We start from the raw sequence: 25,884 nt of genomic DNA, 5'->3' as shown, positions 1-25,884 counted from the left end.
TCTCCCCAAGGCGTGGAGGCTAGGACGGCATGCCAATTTGGGCTTTGCGCTCCTTCCGGCGGAGAGTCACGCGCACGATGGTTTCCAGGAAAAGGCCGCCAGCTTCTGAGTCACACAGCATTGTTCTATGGAGAGAAAGCACGCCAACAAAGGGGCTATGGGGGGGGGAGTTTATTCCCTTAGGAAAATTGCACCCGTTAAGAGAGCTTCTGGAATGCACACAGAATGCTTCATGCAGTAGGTGGGTGTCTCCCCCCGCTGAAGAACTCTGTGCCATCTGACAGCTTGCCTCTGTACCCGAGCAACACCTGACCTAGTTTAGCTCCCTTCTCACTGCAGAAGGTGAGGTTTCATATGTCAGAAAGGATGGTCCCAAACAGGTTAGTGTCTGAAGCAGAAAATTCAGTTGGCGACTTATCCCCCGGGAGCACAGTCTCAAAAGGAAGTTCTCTTTCTTGCTGGAATGAAGCAAAGTTATGGGTTTTATATACTAGCAGGAACACCTTGAACCTGGCCAGGTAGCGAATGGGCAGCCGGCACTATCTCTGAGCTCAGGTGTGAGATGCTGACAAGGCCTCACTCCTGTCAGCAACCGGGCTGCAGCTTCTTGAGAGAGAAGAACCGAAGAGTTAGTATGCTAGTTATCTCCCAGTGTGGTGTAGTGGTTAAGAGCGGTAGTCTCGTAATCTGGGGAACCGGGTTCGCATCTCCGCTCCTCCACATGCAGCTGCTGGGTGACCTTGGGCCAGTCACACCCCTCTGAAGTCTCTCAGCCCCACTCACCTCACAAAAGTGTTTGTTGTGGGGGAAGAAGGGAAAGGAGAATGTTAGCCGCTTTGAGACTCCTTAAAGGGAGTGAAAGGCAGGATATCAAATCCAAACTCCTCCTCTTCTTCTCCCGCTTGGACTACTTCAATGTTCTCTACGTGGGGCTTCCTTTGAAAGTGACCTGGAAACTACAATTCATCCAGAATGCGGCAGACAGACTGGTGACTGGGAGCGGCTGCCGAGACCTGAAAGATCTTCATTGGCTCCCAGGACGTTTCCGAGCACAATTCAAAGTGTTGGGGCTGACCTTTAAAACCCCAAATGGCCTCAAGGGTCCAGTAGACCTGAAGGAGCATCTCCACCCCCATCGTTCTGCCCGGACACTGAGGTCCAGCTCCGAGGGGCTTCTGGTGGTTCCCTCATTGCAAGAAGTGAGGTTACAGGAGACCAGGCCTTCTCAGTGGTGGCGCCCTCCCTGTGGAATGTCCTCCCATCAAATGTCAAGGAAATAAACAACTATTTGACTTTTAGAAGACATCTGAAGACAGCCCTGTTTAGGGAAGTTTTTAATGACTGATGTTTCATTATTCTGTTGGGAGCCACCCAGAGTGTCTGGGGAAACACATCCAGATGGGCGGGTTATATATAATAAATAATAATAATAATAATAATAATAATAATAATAATAATAATTCCCTAAGGTAGACAGCCACTCGCTTCTGGGAAGCCCTCAGAAAGGCCATGAAGGCATCAGCTCTGCCCCAAATCTGTTCCATAGAGTTATAGAAAGGGAAGGGGCCCCCCAAAGCTCATCTGGCCCACCCCTCTGCAATGTCCTTAATAGCTGCTATTCAGAGGTTACAGGAGGGACCTGCAGGAAAATGACACAATGTGCAGTGCTCCTGTTCTCTACCAGAACTCCATTCCATCCCATTGCCAATGCTCTTTTTCCATTCCAGCATGCTCAGTTCTCATTGGTTGTTTGGGAGGGGGTTACACCTGTCGGGTCTTCTCCATCCCACCTCCCAGATGATTGGTAGTTCTGCAGACCTCGAGATTTCCCTGAGCATGCTGCCCCTCCCTCTTGTTTTTCTTCCATTTCATTCCTGGCGGTGCCCCCCCAGCTGAGCTCGCTAAAAGTGGGAGAACCTGGAGGTTCCAGGCAGTTGTTGCAAGCGGCGTCCACTGGTGGGTCTCTCATCCTTCATCCTATCTCCCCGCACACTATCTAGCCAGAGTGGTGCATGCTCTAGTTATTTCCCGCTTGGACTACTGCAATGCGCTCTATGTGGGGCTACCTTTGAAGGTGACCCGGAAACTACAACTAATCCAGAACGCAGCAGCCAGACTGGTGACTGGGAGCGACTGCTGAGACCACATAACACTGATCTTGAAAGACCTACACTGGCTCCCAGTACGTTTCCGAGCACAATTCAAAGTGTTGGTGCTGACCTTGAAAGCCCTCAATGGCCTCAAAGGCCCAGTAGACCTGAAGGAGCGTCTCCACCCCCATCGTTCTGCCCGGACACTGTGGTCCAGCGCCGAGGGCCTTCTGGTGGTTCCCTCACTGCGAGAAGCCAAGTTACAGGGAACTAGGCAGAGGGCCTTCTCGGTGGTGGCGCCCGCCCTGTGGAACGCCCTCCCACCAGATGTCAAAGAGAACAACAACTACCAGACTTTTAGAAGACATCTGAAGGCAGCCCTGTTTAGGGATGCTTTTAATGTTTGATGTATCAGAGTATTTTAATATTCTTTTGGAAGCCGCCCAGAGTGGCTGGGGAGGCCCAGCCAGATGGGCGGGGTAAAAATAATAAATTATTATTATTATTATTATTATTATTATTATTATTATTATTATTATTATTATTATCATCATCCTGCACTTGCCCATTCTCTTCAGAAAACTGTCAAAGCTGGTGACCCCAACATGTTGGCAGTGAATCCAGCAAACGCTGCCAATCCAATTTTATTGGGTGACCCAGAATTCCTGCACGACCCGAAGTAGAAAAACAACCTTCTAGGGAGCGCATGATGGCACACACAGTTCTCTCCCTTCCCATTTAATTCCCACAACTCTGTGGGGTAGGTTTGGTTGAGAGGCAGTGACTGGTGCCCAGGCCATGCCCAGTAAGCCTTGTGGCTGAATGGGAGGACTTGAACTCTCGACTCTCTCAGGTCCTAGTCCAACACCCTAACCACTACACCTCTGACCTAGCAGCTATGAGGATTAGGGCCTTTTCTGATGGTGGCTCCCTCCTTGTTGTGGCTCTCCCTCCCAAGAACGCCAAAAGCGGAAGGTCTCTCAGGACCATTCAGGAAGCGAGCTGAGCTCTGTCTGTTCTGAGCTGTCTGCTTCTATCCTAAATATATGCCTTATCTTCCCGTCGCAACCTTCGAGTTCCATTGTTTGACGGCGCCCTTGATTGCTTTATTGCTGCAATTTCCAAATTTTCGGGGAATCGTCTCCAGGTTGACTCATCTGCCAAGGAACTCCTGGCAAGAGCTTCTGGGGAGACACCAGCCAGCTAGGAGGGTGCAGCTCTCGTTGCTGGCACCGTTCGAACCAGGAGAGACTCCCAGAATGGCCACTCACCCACCCCTCAAGCTCTCCCCCATGGCTGTGGGGCGGTGTTGTTGTTTTCTCATGGGGAAGATCAGCAGCCACAGGAAATGTTTCTGAGCGAATCATCCCTGCCGTTGTTGATCTTCTCGTTGAGGAGCCCCTGAGAAGGTTCCAATGAACCCCAGGGGTGCCCAGAAAACAGCTTGAAAACTGCTGCTTTTATTAGCTACCGCCTGGCTGATGGCGGATTTTAGAGCTCTATAGTTGTCTCTGTGAAACTATGGGGTACGAGCCACATGGAGGGCCTGCTGTCTGGAGACAACTCTTCCCAGAACCACCCCAGCCTGAAGGCTGAAGCTGCCCATTTCTGCTGCAGGGGGTCCTCCACTGTCGACTCTGAAGCTGAACCCCAGAAGCAGGTCTGGGAAAGGCCCTGGACCTGCCTGGGGCTCTGAAAAGACCCAGACAGTCCAGCCTCAGGGCCCCAGATGTTGCTGGACTTCAAAACCCACCACCCTCAGCCAGCTTAGCCCAACGGGCAGGGGCAATGGGACTTGTAGGCGCAAGGAACGGTTGAGGAAGTTGGGAATGTTCAGCTTGAAGAGAAGACCGAGAAGTGATAGGATAGCCATTGTCAGGAGTGCATGCAGGAGCCGGGCCCTGGGACCAGCAGGGCTTCGCAGTACTGGGTGTTCTTAAGTTTGTTCTGGAGAGGCAAGGTGCGGCCACTCAGGTGAGGCCGCTTGGTAACTCGCTGCACCTGGTGGCCAGAGCCGGGAAGGGATATAAGGTCAGCACTTCCCTTCGGCTCTTTGCCACAGCAACACGTTTCCTGTCTTGCTGTGTTTGGCTTCTTGCCTCCTGATCCTCGGACCTCGGCTTCTTGACCCCTTGCTTTTCGACCCTCGGCTTCTTGACCCCTTGCTTCTCGACCCTCGACTTCGTGACCCCTTGCTTCTCGACCCTTGGACCCTTGATTTCATGACTCCTTGCTTCTCAACCCTCGGACCCTTGACTTAATGACTCCCCGCTTCTCAACCCTTGGACCCTTGACTTCGTGACCCCTTGCTTCTCGACCCTTGACTTCGTGACTCCTTGCTTCTTGATCCTCAAACCCTTGACTTTGTGACCTCTTGCTTCTCGACCCTTGAATCCTTGACTTCTGGACTCTTGTTCCTGCTCCCACCCCGTCATCTTGCCCCTGGTTCCAACATCCTCAGCCAGGACTTTGATCGCCCGTAGACCGTGACAGCCGTCTGGATAGTTCAGTTGATTAGAGCATGGTGCCGATAACGCCAACATCATGGGTTCGATTCCCATAAGGGACAGCTGCATATTCCTGCATTGCAGGAGGTTGGACTAGGCAGTGTTTCTCAACCTTGGGTCCCCAGATGTTGTTGGACTACAACTCCCATCATCCCTGAGCTCTGGCCTTGCTAGCTAGGGATGATGGGACTTGTAGTTCAATGACATCTAGGGACCCAGGGTTGAGAAAGGCTGGACTAGAGGATTCTGGGTCCCTCCCAACTCTACAATTCTGTGATTCAAATATCTGAAGAGCTAGCATATGGAGCCTGGGGCAGACTTTGGTCATCTTTGGTAGCATGGCTCCCTGAGCAAGGCCAAAACTTGGCAGCTGCAAGTGGATCTTCTCAATTATGGATCTTCTCAATTTGGTGACCCCACAGCTCGGCGCCCTGTGTTGGGGGACCACCTGCATCACCATTCATCTGATAGAGCAAGTGGATTCAAATCGCAAGGAAGGCAATTCCATCTAAACACTAGGAAGGCCTTTCTGATGGTGAGAACCGTTCTACAATAGGATGGACTCCCTTGGAAGGGGGCAGATTCTCCTTCGCTGAAGGTTTCTAACCAGAGGTTCTTCAGCTGGGTTTCCTGCATTGCAGGCAGTTGGACTACATGACTCTTGGGGGTCAACTCTTCTAACTCTACAATTCCATGGTTCTATGAAGCTACCGTCCAAGAGCCAGAACTTTGCTCCATCAAGTCTTTCCTGTCCTGGTGTGTCATGGGCTTTGAAGACACTCGAACTCAGGACGCAAGGGAGAAATGTGCTAAGAGGAAGGCACGCCTGGCAAATCCACACTGTGATCAACTCCCCATTGTGATCAACTCCCCACTGTGGAAGGACGTGTGGATCCAGAATTGGCCTCCACAGTCACTTACGGATTCACTGTTGAAACCATGTTTATGGAAGACAATCTTACTTGGCTATGAGGATTCACCAAAGAAGAAGCCCCTCCCCAGATGTTCTGGACTACAGCTGCCAGCCGGGCATGTTCAATGGGAAGCCCCAGGTCGGAGGAAGCCTGATCTCAACCAATCTGGCCTTGTGTTCTTCAACCTTGGCTCCAGATGCTGGTGGACCAACAGTGGGGAAGGACTGTGGCTCACCTGCTCAGCATGCAGAAGGACCCAGGTGCAAACCCTGACAGCACCTCCAGGTAGATCTGGGACAGACTCCTCTTCTGAAACCCCACTGTTGATAGTCTGCGGACCTATGATTTGGCATAGGGCAGCTTCCTGGCCTTCTTGATTTAACCACTGTACCCACATCCCTCCCAGCACCATCCACCGCTAGCTTCCCTTCTTACTGCTGCGCCAACCTGCGTTGCGATTCCTGTGTTGCAGGGGGTTGGTCTAGATGTCCTTCTGGGTACCCTTCCAAGTCCACCATTCTATAAGCCACCAATTATTATAAGCAGCCCATCAAACCAACAGCCTGTAGTTTTTAATCAGAAACCAGCTGGCTTCTTGGATCAGAAGCAAAGTCGATTCCACATTCAGGGAACCCTGGAGAGGCCCACCCCCCCAACCCCCTTCTCAAAGACCAGTCACAGCATGGCTCTGGCTTGCAGGGTCGTGGGGAAACCCCCCACAGCCGCTATTGGGGGCCCCCCACAGAACTCAGAACCCACTTTCTGCTGGCGGCGGCCAACTTTGCGACCTGCCATTGCGCCTGTGCTTTATTTTATTTTGCAGCCGGGGGTGGGGGGTGGGAAAGACCCGCAGCCTGTCTTAGAAGGCAGGTTCCTCCTACTTTGCGAAAAAGAGTCCCGGCAAATCGAGGCCGGACTGCCACAAGCACCCCCTAAAAGCGCCCATCAGTTGGCAACCACTCATGTGCTGCCCCATCGGGGAGGAGAGAGAAGCCGGCTGTTCGATTCCCCCTTCCTCTGATGCCCCGAGATGGGGCGGGACCACAGGGTCGCAAGTGTCCCTCCCCCCCCCCCCCCCCGCAAACAGGCAGCTCCCCCACACCGCCCCCCCCCATTGCTGGACTCCTCTCACTAACACGCGCTGTTTTTTTCCTCCCAGAGATATTCACATGTATTGGGGGGGGGGGAGAGACACGACACACCGTTCCCCCAAACAATACTTTGCCCCTTCTGTGCCCCCCCCAGAGCCCCCTATCCACTCTCTTAAAGATGTTTCTACCCCACCCCACCCCGGTTTTCTCTCTAATCTATGGCACCTCCTGACATTGAACCCCCTCACTCTTTGGGGTATGGGGGTCCTTCCTTCTGCGCCCCCTCCTCCCTCCTTCACCTGCCTCCCCCCCACCTCCCCCCCGCACTCGGTGCAGCAGCTGCAACGCTAAAGATTTTCAATGCAAGACCCTCCTTGTCCCCGCCTTCCTCTCCCTCTGCAGAAAGGGGGCCGGCGCTTTCTCCAGCCTCCCCCTCACTCTTCCTCCTCCTCCCCCTCATGCCAACACCCAGCCCGACCCTCGCGGCCCCGATCCCCGGCCGTCCCCCGCCTCTCCTTCCCTCTCCGTCCAAGTGCTCGGGGGTGGGGGGAAAGCCCCCCACCTCCCCTCCGAGGCACCGCTCCCGCGCTGCGCCCCGGCCTTTCCTGCCCGGTTCCGGGGAGGCGTTTCCACCGCGCGCTCCTCCCTCTCCTCCTCTTCTCCCCCTCCCTCCCTCCCTCCCCAGCCCAACCCCGGTTCTGCGGGGCTGGGAAGAGCCGAGGAAGGAGGGAGACTCGGCCCCTTCTGTGGCTCTGGATCGCCCGGAGAAGCCACCGGGCCCCGCGCACCCCTCTGCGCCCCGGCGCACCGCAGCCATGGCGGAGCCCAGCTAAGACGCCCTTCGGGGGCCACAGCGCTCCGTTAACCCCCACCCCACCCTCCCTTTGCGGATCTCGCCGCCAGGCGCGCCTTTGTTTGTGGATTCCGCCGATGGAGCCTGCGAGGAGTCGGCCCGGAGGAGCCCCCTAGGGCCCCCCTCCAAGGCGCCCCCAAGGCGGAGTCCCTTTGGCGCAGGGCGGGCGGGCGGGCGGCGGCGGCGCAGCCCCTCTGGACGCGGCCGCGCTGCCCAGCCGAAAGGATGAGCCCACCTCCCGTCGGGTGACACCCCGCTGCACCCCCAAAGGTAAGGGAACCCCCTCCTGCCTTTTCCTCCAGGGAGGGAGGGAGGAGAAGGCCGTCGGAGCGACATTTGCGCATGGTGAATAGATGGATGGAAGGATGGATGGATGGATGGAGGGGAGGGGCTGGGTGAGGGTTGATGTGATGAAGCCCAGGCTGGAGGCTTTGCCAAAAATGATGGGGAGGTGTGTGTGTGTGTGTGTGTGTGTGTGTGTGTTTGGGGGGGGTTGTTATATCTGGTATTCCTTGAGATGGATGGAACGGTAATGTCTCTTCGCTCGTCTGGTGCCAGAGGTTATGCTTCTTGGGGGAGGGGCTGGGTGGGGTGCCAGAAAATTGGGGGCGGGGGGGCGGGCGCCCGGGTTAGTGGGTGAAGGGGCTCGCTTCGTTAGGGGCGAGACGGGGTTGTATTTCCCCCCTCCTCTGCCGCAAACGATTGGGGATGGAGAGTTGTTTTTGCAGTTTTGGGGAGGGGGCTGTTCGTCCTGGCGAGGAGAACAGATGGGGGCGTTGGGCTCAAGCGGCAGCCAGCCTCATGAAGCGTCGCTGCTGCTGCTGCTTTGCTTCTGAACCCTGCTGTGTGCCAGGCAGGGACCCTGGCACTCTGGTGGGCACTGGGCTGCTGTCCTCTCTCCCCTTAGCACCAGAGCGCTTGGAACTGGAACAGGCAACCTGGGTTATTTGCCCTTGTGCCAAAGATCGGAGATTTCTGAGTGTGTGTGTGTGGCTTTTTTTTTTTTGGAGGGGGCCACACTGTTGTATCTAGGGGGCGCTGAGATGCCCAAGTTGTCTCTTTGGCGCGATTCAGTCGTCCTCCACCCCCAGCCCAACCAGCCGCCACTTGGGGCTGGCAAAACCGCTTCTGTCTCCTAGAGCTGTGCCGCTGCTTCTGCCGCCAGACTCTGGGGGTGGCAGCTGGTTGGGAAGCGGGGAAGCTCTGCCAGGCAACAGAGGGGCCATTCTTTTCCCTTGGCACCTGCCAGCGAGGGCAGCTGGCATCCCCTTCTCCTCTTCTCATGCTGTCCAAGGTGCTGAATTTCAAAACCACCCTCTGCTGCATTCTGATGGGAGACACACACATACACATGAACTGGAAACCATCTCACTCACTCTTGATGGATCTGAGCAATGCCAGGAAGGGGAAACAGACCCGCTCTTCTTCACCCCCTCCCCGCCTTTTCTTTTTTGGACCTGATCCGTGGGAACACCTGCCAAAGAATTCCCAGCCTCTGTGCAGCCAGGTTTTGATGGTTAATGGTGCTCACCTGAGGGTGAATTATTAGATTAATGGTGGGTCTCTGTTACGTGGTTTTACACTCCCTTGGAGATCCACAACTCACCCCACTCTCGCCCCAATTTTGGGATCCGGATGTCCCTAGGGACCTTTCACAACTAAACTGCAGGCAGTATTATATTCCAGCGTTTCCCTCCCTCCCTCCCTCCTTCTCCCTCTCCACAAGTTGGTCTGTCTTCTGCCCTCCAGGTTGATGTATTATGGTTTTCTCTTCTCTTTTTTTTTTTTTGCGAACGGGGATGAAGGATGGATGCTGGGCTTTTGAGAGCGCATCAAATGGAGCTTCGCTCGCTTGCCTCAAACGCCTGACCGCCTCATCGCTCCTCTGTAAAGCTCCTGGACATACGGAATGCTCATTCGCCCGCTGTCATTCACACTGCCAAATGCACACACACATACACACACACACACAATGCACGCGCCGAGTTGCAGGAGGAAGCAGCGCGACCCCCCTCTCCCACGCCCAGCTGGGGGGGGGGGAAACAGACACCTCCAGATACTTGACGCCCGGCCAAGAACAGCCCCGCACACTTAAGTACACACGCATTAAATATGCACGCTTTATGACACACCCGCGTGCATTTAGAGAGGGGCCTGGGAGCAAGTACGCCAGAGAGGCCTGGGGAGTGCCGTTATTTATGTAGCGTATGCAGAAGGGAAGGGAGACCTGTGCCCACCCCCTCGGATGCCTTCAGACTACAACACCCATAACCCATGACAATAGGCCCTCCTGACTGGGGCTATAGGAGCTGGAGTCCCCATCCCTGTTTTTACAGAAGCAATAAACAACCCTCCCCAAACAGGTCTCTGTCCCAAAGAGCTTACAATATGACAGAGGGCTGTTTTCAATACTTTATTGCAGTCCAAAAACCCACAAAACAATTTCAGAACAAGATACAGTTGAAACGACCAGACAGATGGAAGAAACTGAGGCAATTATTTTGTTTTTTCTAGGGCATAATGATCTTTGTTTCTTATAACCTCCGGAAAAAACTTTGGTGGCTATTAGGCATGAAAGCTATGCTCCGCAGGCAGCAGTGCTTCTGAGTACCAGTTGCTGGCAACTACAGGAGGGCAGAGGACGCGGGTGGTGCTGTGGGTTAACCCACAGATCCTAGGACTTGCCTATCGGAAGATTGGCGGTTCGAATCCCCGTGACGGAGTGAGCTCCCGTTGCTCGGTCCCTGCTCCTGCCAGCCTAGCAGTTCGAAAGTACGTCAAAGTGCAAGTAGATAAATAGGTAAGGCGGGAAGGTAAACGGCGTTTCCGTGCGCTGCTCTGGTTTGCCAGAAGCGGCTTAGTTCTGCTGGCCACATGACCCGGAAGCTGTACGCCGGCTCCCTTGGCCAGTAAAGCGAGATGAGCGCCGCAACCCCAGAGTCGGTCGCGACTGGACCTAATGGTCAGGGGTCCCTTTACCTTTACCTTAGAGGAGGGCAGAGGGTTCTTGTGGTTGGGTCCAGATTCTGCGTTTCCCATTGGGCCATTTGGTTGGCTCATGCGAGAGCAGGAGGCTTGACTGGATTGGCCATTTTTCTTGATCCAGCACCCGGGGTCTTGTTATGTTCTTGTGGAACCTCCAGGTCCAGAGGCAGTCTATCTGATTCCTAGGTTCTTAGGGGCATTTGGCCCCTGTGAGAGCAGGACGCTGGAGTAGACGCTGGATCTCAGGCCTTCCTTGTGTTCTTAATGCACATTTTCACATAGAGGGAGGATGGAGAGAGTTGGGACTGCCTAAATGATACCTGGCTAATCTCCTTGATGCATATTCAGAAGTGTCGGGCACTAGTGGATGCTCAGACAGGTCCGCACTCCTGCAAGTCCGCACTTCCTCCAGGAAGGAAGCGCACTTCACACTTCCAGGCCTGATCCTTGGCAACAAATATATGCAGGGATTTTGTGCACCCGGCTGCATGTCGACTGTCACTCCCACACTTGTTTGCTGACATCTGAGCGCAGGCAAACTCAACGACTGCACGCAGGTAGGGCTTCTCTAGCAGCGCAGTCCGAAACAGCCTTCCTTGAGGGCTCTGGCCGTGCCAAAGTTGGGAAATGTTGATCGCGCGGCACAGCTGAGCTTAGTCCTACTCCATGCCACCGTCTGTTTAGCCTGGAGAAGAGGGCACTGATAGGTGACATGAAAACCATCTCCAGATATCTGAAGCGCTGTCCCATGGAGGATGGAGCGAGCTTGTTTTCTCCGGTTCCTGGAGTGGAGGACCTGAACCGACGGATTCGAGGGACAGGGAAGGAGGTTCCGACTGAACATTCGGAAGAACTTTCTGATGGGAAGAAGAAGAAGAAGAGGAGTTTGGATTTGATATCCCGCCTTTCACTCCCTTTAAGGAGTCTCAAAGCGGCTAACATTCTCCTTTCCCTTCCTCCCCCACAACAAACACTCTGTGAGGTGAGTGGGGCTGAGAGACTTCAGAGAAGTGTGACTGGCCCAAGGTCACCCAGCAGCTGCATGTGGAGGAGCGGGGAAGCGAACCCGGTTCCCCAGATTACGAGACTACCGCTCTTAACCACTACACCATACTGGCTCTCATATGAGCCATTTGATGATGGAAGGGACAACCTCAGAAGCGGGGTAGACTCACCTTGCCTGGAGGATTTTAAACAGCCATCGATAAACTATAGAACTCAGTCCCATGGACCACCAACCTGGATGGCTTTACAAGACAAATTCAAGGAGGAGAGGCTGCTGTTGGCTACTAGACAGGAAAGCTTCTGGGTGAAGAGAAGGCTCTCGCTTCCTGCCTGAGGGTTGGCCATAGAGGCACCTGGTTGGCCACTGTGAGAACAGAATGCTAGAGTAGATATTATTATTATTATCATTATCATCATCATCATCATCAATTTATTATTTATACCCCGCCCATCTGGCTGGGCTCCCCCAGCCACTCTAGGCGGCTTCCAACAGAATATTAAAATACATCAAACATTAAAAGTTTCCCTAAACAGGGCTGCCTTCAGATGTCTTCTAAAAGTCTGGTAGTTGTTGTTCTCTTTGACATCTGCTAGGAGGGCGTTCCACAGGGCGGGTGCCACCACCGAGAAGGCCCTCTGCCTGGTTCCCTGTAACCTCACTTGTCACAATGAGGGAACCGCCAGAAGGCCCTCGGCGCTGGACCTCAGTGTCTGGGCAGAATGATGGGGGTGGAGACGCTCCTTCAGGTCTACTGGGCCTTTGAGGCCGTTTAGGGCTTTCAAGGTCAGCACCAACACTTTGAATTGTGCTCGGAAAGGTAGATGGGCCACTGGTCTGATCCTGCAAGCTTCTCTTATGTCCTTACGAAAGCGAGATCCCCGTTGGATTGGGCTAGATTCCCCTCTGGAGACTGGCCAGAGTCATAGAGGATACATGCATGGATAGCACATAGTTAGACTTTGGAACTCGCTGCCACAGGAGCTGGTGACGGTCACCAATTTGGATGGCTTTAGATGAGGATTATTATTAATAGCTCAGTCGGTAGAGCATGTGACACTTAATCTCTGGGTGGTGGGTTGGGCAAAAAGATTCCCACATTTCAGGGGGTTGGACTAGAAGACCCTTGTGGTCCCTCCCATCTCTCCTATGATTCTATGAAGGCTATCAAGGGCCAATAGCCACAATGGCTCTCCTCTGCCTCCGAATGCCAGTTCCTGGAAACCACAGGAAGGGAGAGTTAGAATCATAGAATCATAGAATCATAGAGTTGGAAGAGACCACAGGGGCCATTGAGTCCAACCCCCTGCCAAGCAGGAAACACCATCAGAGCACTCCTGACATATGGTTGTCAAGCCTCTGCTTAAAGACCTCCAAAGAAGGAGACTCCACCACACTCCTTGGCAGCAAATTCCACTGTCGAACAGCTCTTACTGTCAGGAAGTTCTTCCTAATGTTTAGGTGGAATCTTCTTTCTTGTAGTTTGGATCCATTGCTCCGTGTCCGCTTCTCTGGAGCAGCAGAAAACAACCTTTCTCCCTCCTCTATGTGACATCCTTTTATATATTTGAACATGGCTATAATATCACCCCTTAACCTCCTCTTCTCCAGGCTAAAGTTCTGCTCTTGTGCTCAAATCCTGCTTGCCTGTTTTGCATAGGCATACTGGCTTCCATGGGCCTGATCCAACAGGCTTTCCTTAGGCTCTCACAGAAGCCAGTGGGAGCTTCGCTGTGCATGGCTGCGTCTTCTTTAGAAGACCGCATGACAGTTCCTGCGCAGCTGCAAGGCTTGTGTGAGCGAGTGTGTGTTTGATCCCCGGGTGTGAAATGTCATATTCCGTTTGTGTTATCCATTCGGCAAGCAAGCAAGAAAACCCACCTGGAAGGAGAGGGGCAGAAAAAGAAGGAGGGGGGAGGCAGTCAGGTCTTCGAAAACTGGTGCCTTACGTATTTATTCCTTTGCATGCGCGGTTCTCTCCCTCACCGTTTTATGCCCTGCGAGGCAGGTGGCGTTGAGAGGCAGGGAAGTGGCCCAGTGGACTTCGTGGCCAGTTAGGAATTTGAACCCTGGTCCAACACTCCAACTGCAGGGGGTTGGGCTGGATGACCCTCGGGGTCCCAACTCTACGATTCTACACTACACTGCCTCTCTCTTGCGTCGCTCTTTCCAATGTGGGTTAGAAAGCAGAGGTTCAGAGCAGTGATGGAGGCTTGCAGGTGTCAGAACTGGGACTTGGGGACTGAGTTCTGCAGGTGAGGCCTCATCCTGGCCTCCTTGCCTGCGGCGTCTATTCGGCTCCCCCCCCCCCCCGCCTAACCGCAGGGCGAGGAGAAGGCAGGCGGCCACAGATGCTGCTGCCGGGACTCGCCTGCCTGTTTTGGACATATGTCCTTTCTTTTCCTCCTGAGAAGGCCGCCATGTGCTGTAGCCTAGATTCTCCACCTAGATTTGGGCCGCTGGAAAAAACCAAAACACAAAACCTTGCAAACAGCTGCTTCTCTTATGCAAACAGCGCTGCAAAGTCCGCCCGGGTGCCCTGTTTTCAAGAAGGTCCAGTGGGAAGCCGGGAGGAAGGGAGGGAGGCAGCGTTGCTCAGTGGTTAGGCACTCACTGTTCCTGCGGAAGTTCCCAAGTTCAAATCCTGGCATCTCCTGTTAAAAAAGGTATCAGGTAGCAGCAAAGTGATGGGGATGAGTCCTTGGGGCATCCTGGCACCCTGCAGATGTTTCAGACTACAGTTCCCATCAGCCCCATTGGGAATTGTAGTACAAAACATCTGCAGGGTGCCTGGTTGAGGCGCTGCTGGGCAGACGACACGGGGCTAGGCGGACCGTATTCTAGCTGGTTGGAGGCAGGTTCAGGCATTCAGCAGCCCCTAATCTTATTGTGTGCTTCCTTGGACTCCAGGGCTGGTAGACTGCCTCTGAATGTGGAAGCTCCACTGAACAGTAGTGGGTCATGGCAGTGTCTTATCACAGAAAACCATAGAACCGCCTTGCTGGCCACAGTCACATCTGTTCCAGCACCCTTTCAGAGGCATGGCTTGCAGGCAGTCACCCTCCCTGTTTTATCTGTGATCCCAGCACAGCAGGGGGTTGGATTCGATGACCCTTTGGGTCCCTTCCACCTCAGCAATTCTGTGTTTCCAGATACTGGTACTCAAAGGTGTGCAGCCTCTGACCTGTTCATATCACAGGCCATCCGCAAGTTTGCTGCCTGCTTTTTCCTCGCTCCATCCAATTTGCACGTAACGCCAAGCCAAACCGTGGCTTAGCAGGAATGGGAAAACATGTGAGTTCCTGCAGTGCTCTCACCCTGTTCGTGCTGCTGCTGCTACACTAAACCATGGTTTGGCTTTGCATTACGTCTGAATCTGGGCTCACTGTTTCTCTTGCTCCGTGATACCAGAATTGGAAAGGAATCTAGTCTAGGGTTACCAGACCAAATCTGGTAACCATAATCTAGTCTAACCCTGGTAACCCTAATCTCGTCCCCTTCTCCTTGTGCCCTCCATCTTTCCCAACATCAGGGTCTTTTCCAGAGAGTCTTCTCTTCTCATGAGGTGGCCAAAGTATTGGAGCCTCAGCTTCACAATCTGTCCTGCCAGTGAGCACTCAGGGCTGATTTCCTTCAGAATGGAGAGGTTGGATCTTCTTGCAGTCCATGGGACTCTCAAGAGTCTCCTCCAGCACCAGAATTCAAAAGCATCCATTCTTTGGTGATCAGCCTTCTTTACTGACATATGGCCACCCAAACCCCGTTTAGAAAGCCTACAGTGATGGAGAGTTCTCCACCTCCTGCCATCATCCATTCCACTGTTGAACAGTTCTTATTGTTAGAAAGTTCTTCCTGATGTTTAGTCAGAGTCTCTATTCTTGTCATTCGAATCTGTTGATTCGAGTCCCACCCTCTGGAGCAGCAGAAAACAAGCTTGCTCCATCTTCCACGTGGCAACCCCTCAGATATTTGAAGGTATCTCTCATGTCACACTGGGAGATGAGCCATGAGCCCAGGAGGTTCAGAGGGGATGTTGCGCCAAGCCAGATCTTTGCCCTGGCACAGGAGCAGCAGCAGCAGCAACGCCAGGGGAGGAGGCGAACAGCGGCTCTGATCCTCACAGCTCCATGTCCGCTCGTTTGTGCGATGCCACAGCCTGGCTCCACATGAACCGACCCGCCTTGTGACCCATCCCAGAATTTCAGTAAAATGCCCCTTTGTTGCTGAAAGGAATCATGAGGCAGGTTGCCCAGCGTGTGGCTGATTGACTGCCGTTGGCCTGACATGCCCCATAATGTTTGTGCCATGCTTGCAGAGACTGCATATTTCGTCTGCAGTGGTGGCATCTACACTTTGGAACTCCCGGCCCACTGATATTGAGCAGAGACATATGCTGTGTTTCTTTTCATGCCTGCCAACCCCCCCTTTTTTTGCTTAGGCCAGCCCAGCCAGGTTCAATACGATACAATAGTCTTTATTGTCATTGTCCCATACAGAACAACAAAATTGAAAAATCTACATAAGACATTTAAAACCCAAGAAGCCTGCTATCCCAGCTATCCCAACCGGGTTAACCCCCTAGAAACTCTGATACCGCTTTTTTAAATACTCCCACAGAGACTACCTTACACTGTGTTTAAAACCAAAATCGTATTTGGGTAGAAACTGTTTCTCGGGCGGCTAGTCCTAGTCTTTATAACCCTGGACCTTCTTCCAGAAGGCAGAAGCTGAAAGAGATCATTTCCGGGGTGTGCACTGTCCTGCGCTATCTCTGCAGCTTTCTTATGACACCTGGAAGCATAGATTTGATCCAAGGTGGGAAGAGTGCACCCAATTATTCTCTGACAGGCTGTGTCGAAATCCTGTTAAACAAATAAATAGTTTTATTGGAACGGCCTAAAATACCTAGATGTCAGGATTTGAATGCTGCTGTGGTGTTTGTTTACTTATTGTTAGATTTATATCCAAGGAGCTCAAGGTAGCAAACACACTATTCTCCCTCTCCATTTTACCTTCTCAACAACCCTGTGAGGTAGGTCAGGCTGAGAGGAAGTGACAGGCCGAAGGTCCCATCCAGTGAGTTTCATGGCTGAGTGGAGGGGGGGGATTGGAACCCTGCTCTCCCAGGTCCTGGTCAGACACTCTAACCACTACACCACCCTGCCTCCCTGTGGCCAAGTTCAGATTGGCTGGCTACTATCCTGGAGGGAAAGATTTAGAGGAGTGTTCATCATTCCTTCAGGCATGCCTTGGCTCTTTTGCTGGGGAAAATTCTTGGGGACTGCTTTACGATCCATGGAGAGGTTGCCAAATGGCAGAACACCTGCTTGGCATGTAGAAGGTCCCCAGTGTGTTACCAACTGCATCTCTATCTCAACAGGAACATTTAAACCTCTCCTTTAAATCAGAACCAGTGAAGGCGGCAAATGTCCTGTGTGAGTGTCTGGAGGCGGTTGGAGGATGGATGGCGGCTAACAGATTGAGGTTGAATCCTGACAAGACAGAAGGACTGTTCTTGCGGGACAGAGGGCGGGCGGGTGTGGAGGACTCCCTGGACCTGAATGGGGCAACTGTGCCCCTGAAGGACCAGGTGTGCAGCCTGGGAGTCATTTTGGACTCACAGCTGTCCATGGAGGTGTAGTTCAATTCTGTGTCCAGGGCAGCTGTTTATCATCTCCATCTGGTACGCAGGATGAGACCCTCCCTGCCCACAGACTGTCTCGCCAGAGTGGCGCATGCTCTGGTTATCTCCCGCTTGGACTACTGCAATGCACTCTCCGTGGGGCTACCTTTGAAGGTGACCTGGAAACTACAACTAATCCAGAATGCGGCAACTAGACTGGTGACTGGGAGCGACTGCTGAGACCATATAACACCGGTCCTAAAAAGACCTACGTTGACTCCCAGTATGTTTCTGAGCACAATTCAAAGTGTTGGTGCTGACCTTGAAAGCCCTCAATGGCCTTCGCCCAGTATACCAGAAGGAGCATCTCCACCCCCATCATTCAGCCTAGACACTGAGGTCCAGATCCGAGGGCCTTCTGGCGGTTCCCTTCCTGCAAGAAGCCAAGTTACAGGGAACCAGGCAGAGGGCCTTCTCGGTAGTGGCTCCCGCCCTGTGGAATGCCCTCCCACCAGATGCCAAGGAAATAAAGAACTACCTGACTTTTAGAAGACATCTGAAGGCAGCCCTGTTTAGGTGACTTGGAAACTGCAGAGTAGCTGGGTAATAAGAATAAGAATAATCGGAAGCAGCCTTAGACCAAGTGAGACCATTGGCCCATCTTCCCCAGTATTGTCTACACTGGCAGGCAGCCGCTCTCTAGGTTTTCAGGTTGGGAGTCTCAACTGGAGAAGCCTTTGGGGACTGAACCTGAGACTCACCTTCTGCTTGCAAGGCAGATTCTCTCCCTCTGAACTCTGGTCCTTCTGTCCAGCGTGAGGTGTGAGTGATGATCTCTGCCTGAAGCCCTTGAGAGCAAGACAGAAGTCATAGCGGGGTCACTGGGGTGATATGGGAACATGGTTTGTCTCGACCTTATAGGCTTTGCGTGTTCACAGTAGTTGGTGCAGCCTGTTGGTTTCTGTTTCCCTCACTGAGCAGCAGCTGCAAGTCATGGGACTATGTTTTCATTCCACAGTCGAGATGCTTTTGGATTCCCACGGGAAAGGGAGACGGGATGTGACGTTTCCTGGTTTCCTGTTTGCCTACCTGGTATGGTTCTTTCAGACCTGTGAATTAGCCATAAGTCTTCAACATTCTCCTCTTCTTTCTTAGGAGAATAGTGGCCAATAGTGAACAATGGTTACTCCAATTCTCGATCAGAGCCTTCGGAGGGTCGCATAGAGGCTTTCGCACTCTTGAAATCCTCTGAACCATCCGATTCAGTCTCAGATTCAGAATCAGGACTTTCATCAGTGGGTGTTGGGTGTGGCTGTTGTTGCTTATCCTCAGACTCTTCACTGTCATCAGAATAACATTGGAAAATTCCCACATTCTCCCCCCACTTGGCATTGTACTCAACACTTCTAGTGAGCCTAATTGTCTTAGAGTCAGTCATCATTACTCTGCAAGAACCTTTCTGATACCCTCGAAAGATACCATGCAAACCACGCTTGCCTAACTTGGAGCTTTGTGGTGTGTGAACCCACATGTCAGAACCAAGAACTCTCATGTGTTTGATGTATGGTTTCTTGCCAAACATCTTTTCATAGGGGGTACAACCAATCACGTTCATAGGGGGTACAACTCTGGGGATGGTTGCATCCGGGAAGGTGTTTTGGTGCAGCAATGTGCTTCTTGCCTTCCCACCTTCAGGAGATACTTTCCACAGTCGCACAACGGCCAAGTAATTTTGCACAACTGCCATGGGTCCTGTCCGTCCACGATGTGGGGCACAGGTCTCAGGGGGGGTCACACTTTCTGGGACCCACGTGTCATTGGTGCAAAACACTGGCCAGGCCATTCTCATGAGCCGAAAGCATGCTCAAGAGCTCATCCTCAACGTGACACGGAGAAATTGATAGCGCTACTCGAAGCATCTTTCCGAGAGCCTCGTTCATCTTGTCATTAAGAGAAGGGCCAATAGCTCATGGTCACAGAGTGCCTGGTTTGCATCCAGATTCAGCTTCCAGTTAAAAAAATTGAGGAGCAGGAAAAGACTTTGTCTGAGATCTTTCAAAGCCAATGCAAGTCAGAGCAGTGGATTAGATGGACCATGGGTAGGCCTGGGGGCCGGATCCGGCCCAATCGCCTTCTAAATCCGGTTTGCAGATGGTCTGGGAATCAGCGTGTTTTCACATGAGTAGAATGTGTCCTTTTATTTAGAATGCATCTCGGGGTTATTTGTGGGGCACAGTAACTTGTTCATATTTTCTTCTTCAAAATAGTCCGGCCCCCCACAAGGTCTGAGGGACAGTGGACCAGCCCCCTGCTGAAAAAGTTTGCTGACCCCTGAGATGCACCAACAGCTTGATTCAGGATTTGCAGTTGCTATTTTTTTTTTTTTTAAAAAAGAGGGGCCATAACTCACCATGAAAGCCTACCTTGTTCCCTTAGAATGGCAATGGCGCCCATGTGAGAGGTGCCGGAACTGAGTTCCGATTGAAAAAATCCCCACTATTCATGTGTTTCTGTTGTTGTTTAGTCGTTTAGTGGTGTCCGACTCTTCGTGATCCCCTGGACCAGAGCATGCCAGGCTCTCCTGTCTTCCACTGCCTCCCACAGTTTGGTCAAACTCATGCTGGTAGCTTCGAGAACACTGTCCAACCATCTAATCCTCTGTCGTCCCCTTCTCCTTGGGCCCTCCATCTTTCCCAACATCAGGGTCTTTTCCAGAGAGTCTTCTCTTCTCATGAGGTGGCCAAACTCTTGGAGCCTCAGCTTCAGGATCTGTCCTTCCAGTGAGCACTCAGGGCTGATTTCCTTCAGAATGGAGAGGTTGGATCTTCTTGCAGTCCATGGGACTCTCAAGAGTCTCCTCCAGCACCAGAATTCAAAAGCATCCATTCTTCGGCGATCAGCCTTCTTGATGGTCCAGCTCTCACTTTCATACATCACTACTGGGAAAACCAGAGCTTTAACTATACGGACCTTTGTTGGCAAAGTGATGTCTCTGTTTTTTAATTATAATAATACCGTAATAATAATCTCTAGGAAAATGCCAGCCCTTCACAAGCACTCCCCATTTGAAAGGCTTGGATTTGATGGCTTCCTGGCCTGTGACCAGGAATGGTTGTACAACAAGGAAGGGACCAATCTCAATGCTCTAGGGTAGGGTGACCCAAACCTGGGTCCCCAGCTGCTTTTGGACTACAACTCCCACCATCCCTGGCTTGCAGGTCAAGGATGGTGGGCATTGTAGTCCAAAAACAGCTGGAGACCCAAGTTTGGGAAATGCTTCTCTAGGGAGTTCCAAAGATGTTTCGGGCCACCACTGAGAAGGCTCTCTTCTGCATCCCTACTCTAATGGTTCTAGGGGTTGCTCGTGCGTAAGTTGTCGCCACTCCTGGCTAGGTTACCTGAGTGAACCCTTTCTGTCTGGACAGCCTCTCACGCGTGGCTGTCTCAATCGCTGGCAGAATCCGTCAGTGGGCGTTTCTTGAACTTCTTCCAGCAAAGAAATTCTTTGACGCCAAGTCTCCTCCTACTCTCCCTGCGCGGAAGTCTTCTGCGCAGGGAGGGTGTGGGCAGCGGAGGACCCGTGCTCTCCCCGCTGGTCTCCGGCGAGGAGTCCTGGAGCCCCCTCGCCGATTCCCCCATCTGCCCCCCTTCTCCACTGGTGCTACGCTGATTTCCTTCCCCAGCAGATGGGCTGCCTCTCTCCCTACTGGGACCCTCTCTGGCATCCCTCTGGAGCCTTCCCTCCGCCTCTGGCTCCGATGGCAGTTCCCTAACACCTACCAAGCGCGTGTGTGATGGTTGAGGGACCGATAGAAGGCCTCCTTCGAAGATCTCAGAGTCTGGGGGAGGTTTGTATGAGGGAATAGGATCTTTCAGATAGCTTGGAGCTACGCAATTATGGGGCTTTCTCAGTAATAACCAGTACTGGTGAAAATCTGGGAGGTGGGCATAGAATAAGTTGTAGCTGCTGCTTAAGAAGAAGCTCTGGATCAGTCCAAATAATAATAATAATAATAATAATAATAATAATAATAATACTTTTTTATTTATACCCCGCCCATCTGGCTGAGTTTCACAGTCAAGTGTTAAAAACAATACAGTATTAAATATTAAAAACATCCCTAAACAGGGCTGCCTTCAGATGTTTTTTAAAGATAAGATAGCTGCTTATTTCCTTCACATCTGAAGGGAGGGTGTTCCACAGGGCGGGCGCCACTACCGAGAAGGCCCTCTGTCTGGTTCCCTGTAAGCTCACTTCTCGCAGGTAGGCCAGAAGGCCCTCGGAGCTGGACCTCAGTGTCTGGGCTGAACGATGGGGGTGGAGATGCTCCTTCAGGTCTACTGTGCCTTTGAGGCCATTGAGGGCTTGATAGGTCAGCACCAACACTTTGAATTGTGCTTGGAAACGTACTGGGTGCCATTGTAGGTCTTTCAAGACCGGTGTTATATGGTCTCGGCGGCCGCTCCCAGTCACCAGTTTAGCTGCCACATTCTGGATTAGTTGTAGTTTCCAGGTCACCTTCAAAGGTAGCCCCACATAGAGCGCATTGCAGTAGTCCAAGCGGGAGATAACCAGAGCATGCACCACTCTGCCGAGATAGTCCATGGGCAGGTAGGGTCTCATCCTGCGTACCAGATGGAGCTGATAAACAGCTGCCCTGGACACAGAATGGACCTACGCCTCCATGGACAGCTGCGAGTCCAAAATGACTGCACACCTGGTCCTTCAGGGGCACAGTTACGCCATTCAGGACCAGGGAGCCCCCCACAGCAACCCGCCTCCTGTCCCCCCAAAACAGTACTTCTATCTTGTCAGGATTCAACCTCAATCCATCCTCCAACTGCCTCCAGGCATTCACACAGAACCTTCACCACCTTCACTGGTTCTGATTTAAAAGCGAGGTAGAGCTGGGTGTCAGCCTATCTGGCAGCATCCTGATCTGCCAATGGCCAGCTAGATGCCTCTTGAGAGCCTGGAAGCAGGATCCGAGCACAAGAGCCTTCTCCCTCCCTGTCTTTTCCCCAGCAACTAGTAATTCAGAAACACAGCCATCCTGGCCAGTACCCATGAATACCCTTCTCCTCCTCCACGAATCTCTCCAGTCTTCTTTTAAAACCATCCAAGTTGGCAGCTGTCGCTGCCTCCTGCGGCAGCGAGTTCCTCTGTTTAACATTGCCCTGCATGAAGAAGGGCTCTCTCTTCTGCCCCTCCTGGGTCTTCCCAACCAGATTTGCCATCCCGGTGAAGATCTTCAGCCCGCCTTGTTTGCGTGCAGCAAGCGTTCTGCATTCTGCGCGGGCAAAAGGGACAGCTGGTCTGTTCGGCAGGGGTCTGCCTCCTCTGCCAAAATGCACTGGGTTGGAGGGGGAGAGGGCAAAGATGCAGAGATGTGGACGGTGGACGCAAGTTGGGGGGAGCAGGTGCGAGGACGGGAGGAAGGAGGCCTGTGGGGCGTTGGCGGGGAGAGCTGAGAGCAGTTGTAGAGTTGGTCGTTTTCCCTGCCTCCACCCGATGCTGAGATGTGGTTTTTTCTCACTTGCAAACACACATCAGAGGCAGGTGTGGAAGGGATGGTGGCTACACAGCTCTGTCAGGGTGTGTGTGTGTTGTTGTGAAGAGGAGAGGAGAGGATCAGACTTCCTTGCCTTCAGCCAGAATCCTCCTTTGAACACAGGGACAAAGAAAGCTGTCTCTCTAGGGCTAGGCTAGCTGAAAGGCCCTATTCCCTCATATAAAAAATTATTATTATTGTTGTTATTGTTATTATTATTATTACTGCTCCTGCCAACCTAGCAATTCGAAAGCACGTCAAAGTGCAAGTAGATAAATAGGTACCGCTCCGGCGGGAATGTAAATGGCGTTTCCGTGCGCTGCTCTGGTTCGCCAGAAGCGGCTTAGTCATGCTGGCCACATGACCTGGAAGCTGTACGCCGGCTCCCTCGGCCAATAAAGCGAGATGAGCGCCGCAACCCCAGAGTCGGCCACGACTGGACCTAATGGTCAGGGGTCCCTTTACCTTTACCTTATACCCCACCCATCTGGCTGGGTTTCCCCAGCCACTCTGGGCGGCTTCCAACAAAGTATTAAAATACAATAGTCTGTTAAACATTAAAAGCTTCCCTAAACAGGGTTGCCTTCAGGTGTCTTCTAAAAATCTGGTAGTTTTTCTTCTCTTTGACATCTGCTGGGATGGCGTTCCACAGGGCAGGTGCCACCACCGAGAAGGCCCTCTGCCTGGTTCGCTGTAACTTGGCTTCTCGCAATGAGGGAACCGCCAGAAGGCCCTCGGAGCTGGACCTCAGTGTCCGGGCAGAACGATGGAGGTGGAGACGCTCCTTCATACAAACCTTCCCTGGGCTCTGAGATACCAGTAAAAGATACTCTTTTCTCGGTCCCGCCATCCTCACAGGCAAGCTTGGAGAGGGCCTTGGAGTATTATTAGAAGTATTGTAAAAATGGATAAGGGGAAGGATGATTTGTTAAGAGATGTAAAGGCAATATAAAGTTAAGAAATGCATAAGAAGTGGTTAAAATGGTGGATCATCAGAGGTGCTGATGGAAGTCCAAAAAGATTGTATAAGTGATATGTTTTGTGGTACATTTTATAATTTCTATGTTAAAATTAATAAGCTATATTATAAAAAAAGGAGAGGGCCTTCTCGGTTGTGGCTTCTCCCAAAAAACTTTGGAGCTCCCTAGATCTGGCTTTCCCAAACTTTGGTCTCCAGCTGTTTCCTGGACTACAGTTCCCCTCATCCCTGACCAGTGGTCCTGCTAGCTAGGGATGATGGGAGTTGTAGTCCAAAAGCAGCTGGGGACCCAAGTTTGGGACTCCCGACCCTAGAGCATCCAGACTGGCTCCTTCTTTATTGTCCTTCCACTGCTGAGCCTTTCAACAGGCCTTTGGGAATGGACTGGGGGGGTTTATTTTTGTGGGGGATTTTTTGGAAAGGGCTTTTAAGGACTGTTCAACAGTGGAACGGTCTCCCTCAGGAGGTTGTGGACTCTCTTTCGTTGGAGGCTTTTAAGCAGAGGCTGGATAGCCAACTGTCATGGATGCTTCAACTGAGATTCCCTCATTGCAGGGGGTTGGAGTAGATGACCCCCAGGTGTCCCTTCTGACTATAATTCCATGAAATCACCACTTGGCCATGAAACTCACTGCACTGCAGTATTGCTTTGGGTTTTTGAGTTGTTTTTACTGTTTATTTTTTGTACCTTTATTTTGGATCTTTTGATTCAAGTGGACATTCTAATGTTTTGTTTGTGACTCCTTTTACTATGCAGTTTTTGTGTGTGTTGCAAGCCGCCTTGAGCATGGTTTTAATTATGGAAAGGCGACATACTGATTGATTGATTGATTGATTGGCCTCTGGGGGACAGGAAGTGGGCTGGTGTGGAGGACTCCCTGGTCCTGAATGGGGTAACTGTGCCTCTGAAGGATCAGGTGCGCAGCCTGGGAGTCATTCTGGACTCACAGCTGTCCATGGAGGCGCAGGTCCATTCTGGGTCAAGGGCAGCTGTTTATCAGCTCCATCTGGTACACAGGATGAGACCCTCCCTGCCCACGGACTGTATCGCCAGAGTGGTGCATGCTCTGGTTATCTCTCGCTTGGACTACTGCAATGTGCTCTACATGGGGCTCCCTTTGAAGGTGACCCGGAAACTACAACTAATCCAGAATGCAGCACCTAGACTGGTGACTGGGAGTGGCTGCCGAGACATAACACCGGTCTTGAAAGACCTACATTGGCTCCCAGGACATTTACAAACACAGTTCAAAGTCTTGGTGCTGACCTTGAAAGCCCTAAACGGCCTCGGTCCAGTATATACCTGAAGGAGCATCTCCACCTCCATCGTTCTGCCCGGACACTGAGGTCCAGCTCCGAAGGCCTTCTGGCGGTTCCCTCACTGCGAGAAGCAAAGCTACAGGGAACCAGGCAGAGGGCCTTCTCGGTGGTGGCACCTGCCCTGTGGAACGCCCTCCCACCAGATGTCAAAGAGAAAAATAGCTACCAAACTTTTAGAAGACATCTGAATGCAGCCCTGTTTAGGAAAGCTTTTAATGTTTAATAGGTTATTGTATTTTAGTGTTTTGCTGGAAGCCTCCCAGAGTGGCTGGGGGGACCTTGCCAGATGGGCAGGGTATAAATAATAAATTATTATTATTATTATTATTAGTATCCTCCTCTGATATCGTCACTGGGTCCTTCATACACCAGGTGCGAGAGAGAGAGAAAGAGAAAGAGAAAGAGAGAGAGGCCTTTGCACAAATGAAAGCCAGGTCTGTCCTCTTTGTAGCACCGAGGTTGGTGGGTGTTTTCCTTCTTTTGCAAATCAAACAGCCCTCCGGATAAGGCCACTCTAACATGTCAGGTTCGGAACACGTTGCCTGCTGTCAAAGCTCTCTCCTTCGCACCTGCCGCAGATCTCTTGGCTCAGTCCTGGGCAGGCTTTGCGGAACAACTAATAAGCCAGAAGGATGTATTTTCTCCAAACAAAGCAAAACACCTTCTTATCTTGTCGCTGGCAAACAGTCAAGGCACGTCCCTGAATCACCGGAATGAAATACGGTGGTTCTTAGGTGATGGGTTTCTGCAGGGGGGGGGGGGGAGAGCCTCTCCCGTCCTGAAGCCCTTGTCGAGACGTCACCAATAAATATTAAAACAAGCCAGTGTGAGAGTGCGTGAAAGCTACTTGAGCGGCGCATTTACCTTGCATGAGGGCTCTCCACTCTGCAGTCATTATTCCCTACTTCATGTTCCTTGTTTCAAGCAAGCTGTAATGCGGAGGCAAAGATCTTCCGCTTTCTTAACC

At 52.1% G+C, this 25,884-nt stretch overlaps 1 protein-coding gene across 1 annotated transcript in view; it reads left to right on the top strand.

Moving 5' to 3' along the window:
• The first annotated feature begins 7,613 nt into the window (after window positions 1-7,613).
• Window positions 7,614-25,884, top strand: part of LRFN1 (leucine rich repeat and fibronectin type III domain containing 1) — a 140,439-nt gene continuing 122,168 nt past the window's right edge. The window contains exon 1 of the mRNA XM_083753798.1: window positions 7,614-7,725. The gene's annotated coding sequence lies outside the window, so the exon portion shown is untranslated. The remainder of the gene's footprint in view (window positions 7,726-25,884) is intronic.

This window comes from Podarcis gaigeae, assembly GCF_964106915.1.
Source record: "Podarcis gaigeae genome assembly, chromosome: 8".
NCBI lineage: Eukaryota > Metazoa > Chordata > Lepidosauria > Squamata > Lacertidae > Podarcis > Podarcis gaigeae.
This window is presented reverse-complemented; position numbering and strand designations above follow the sequence as displayed.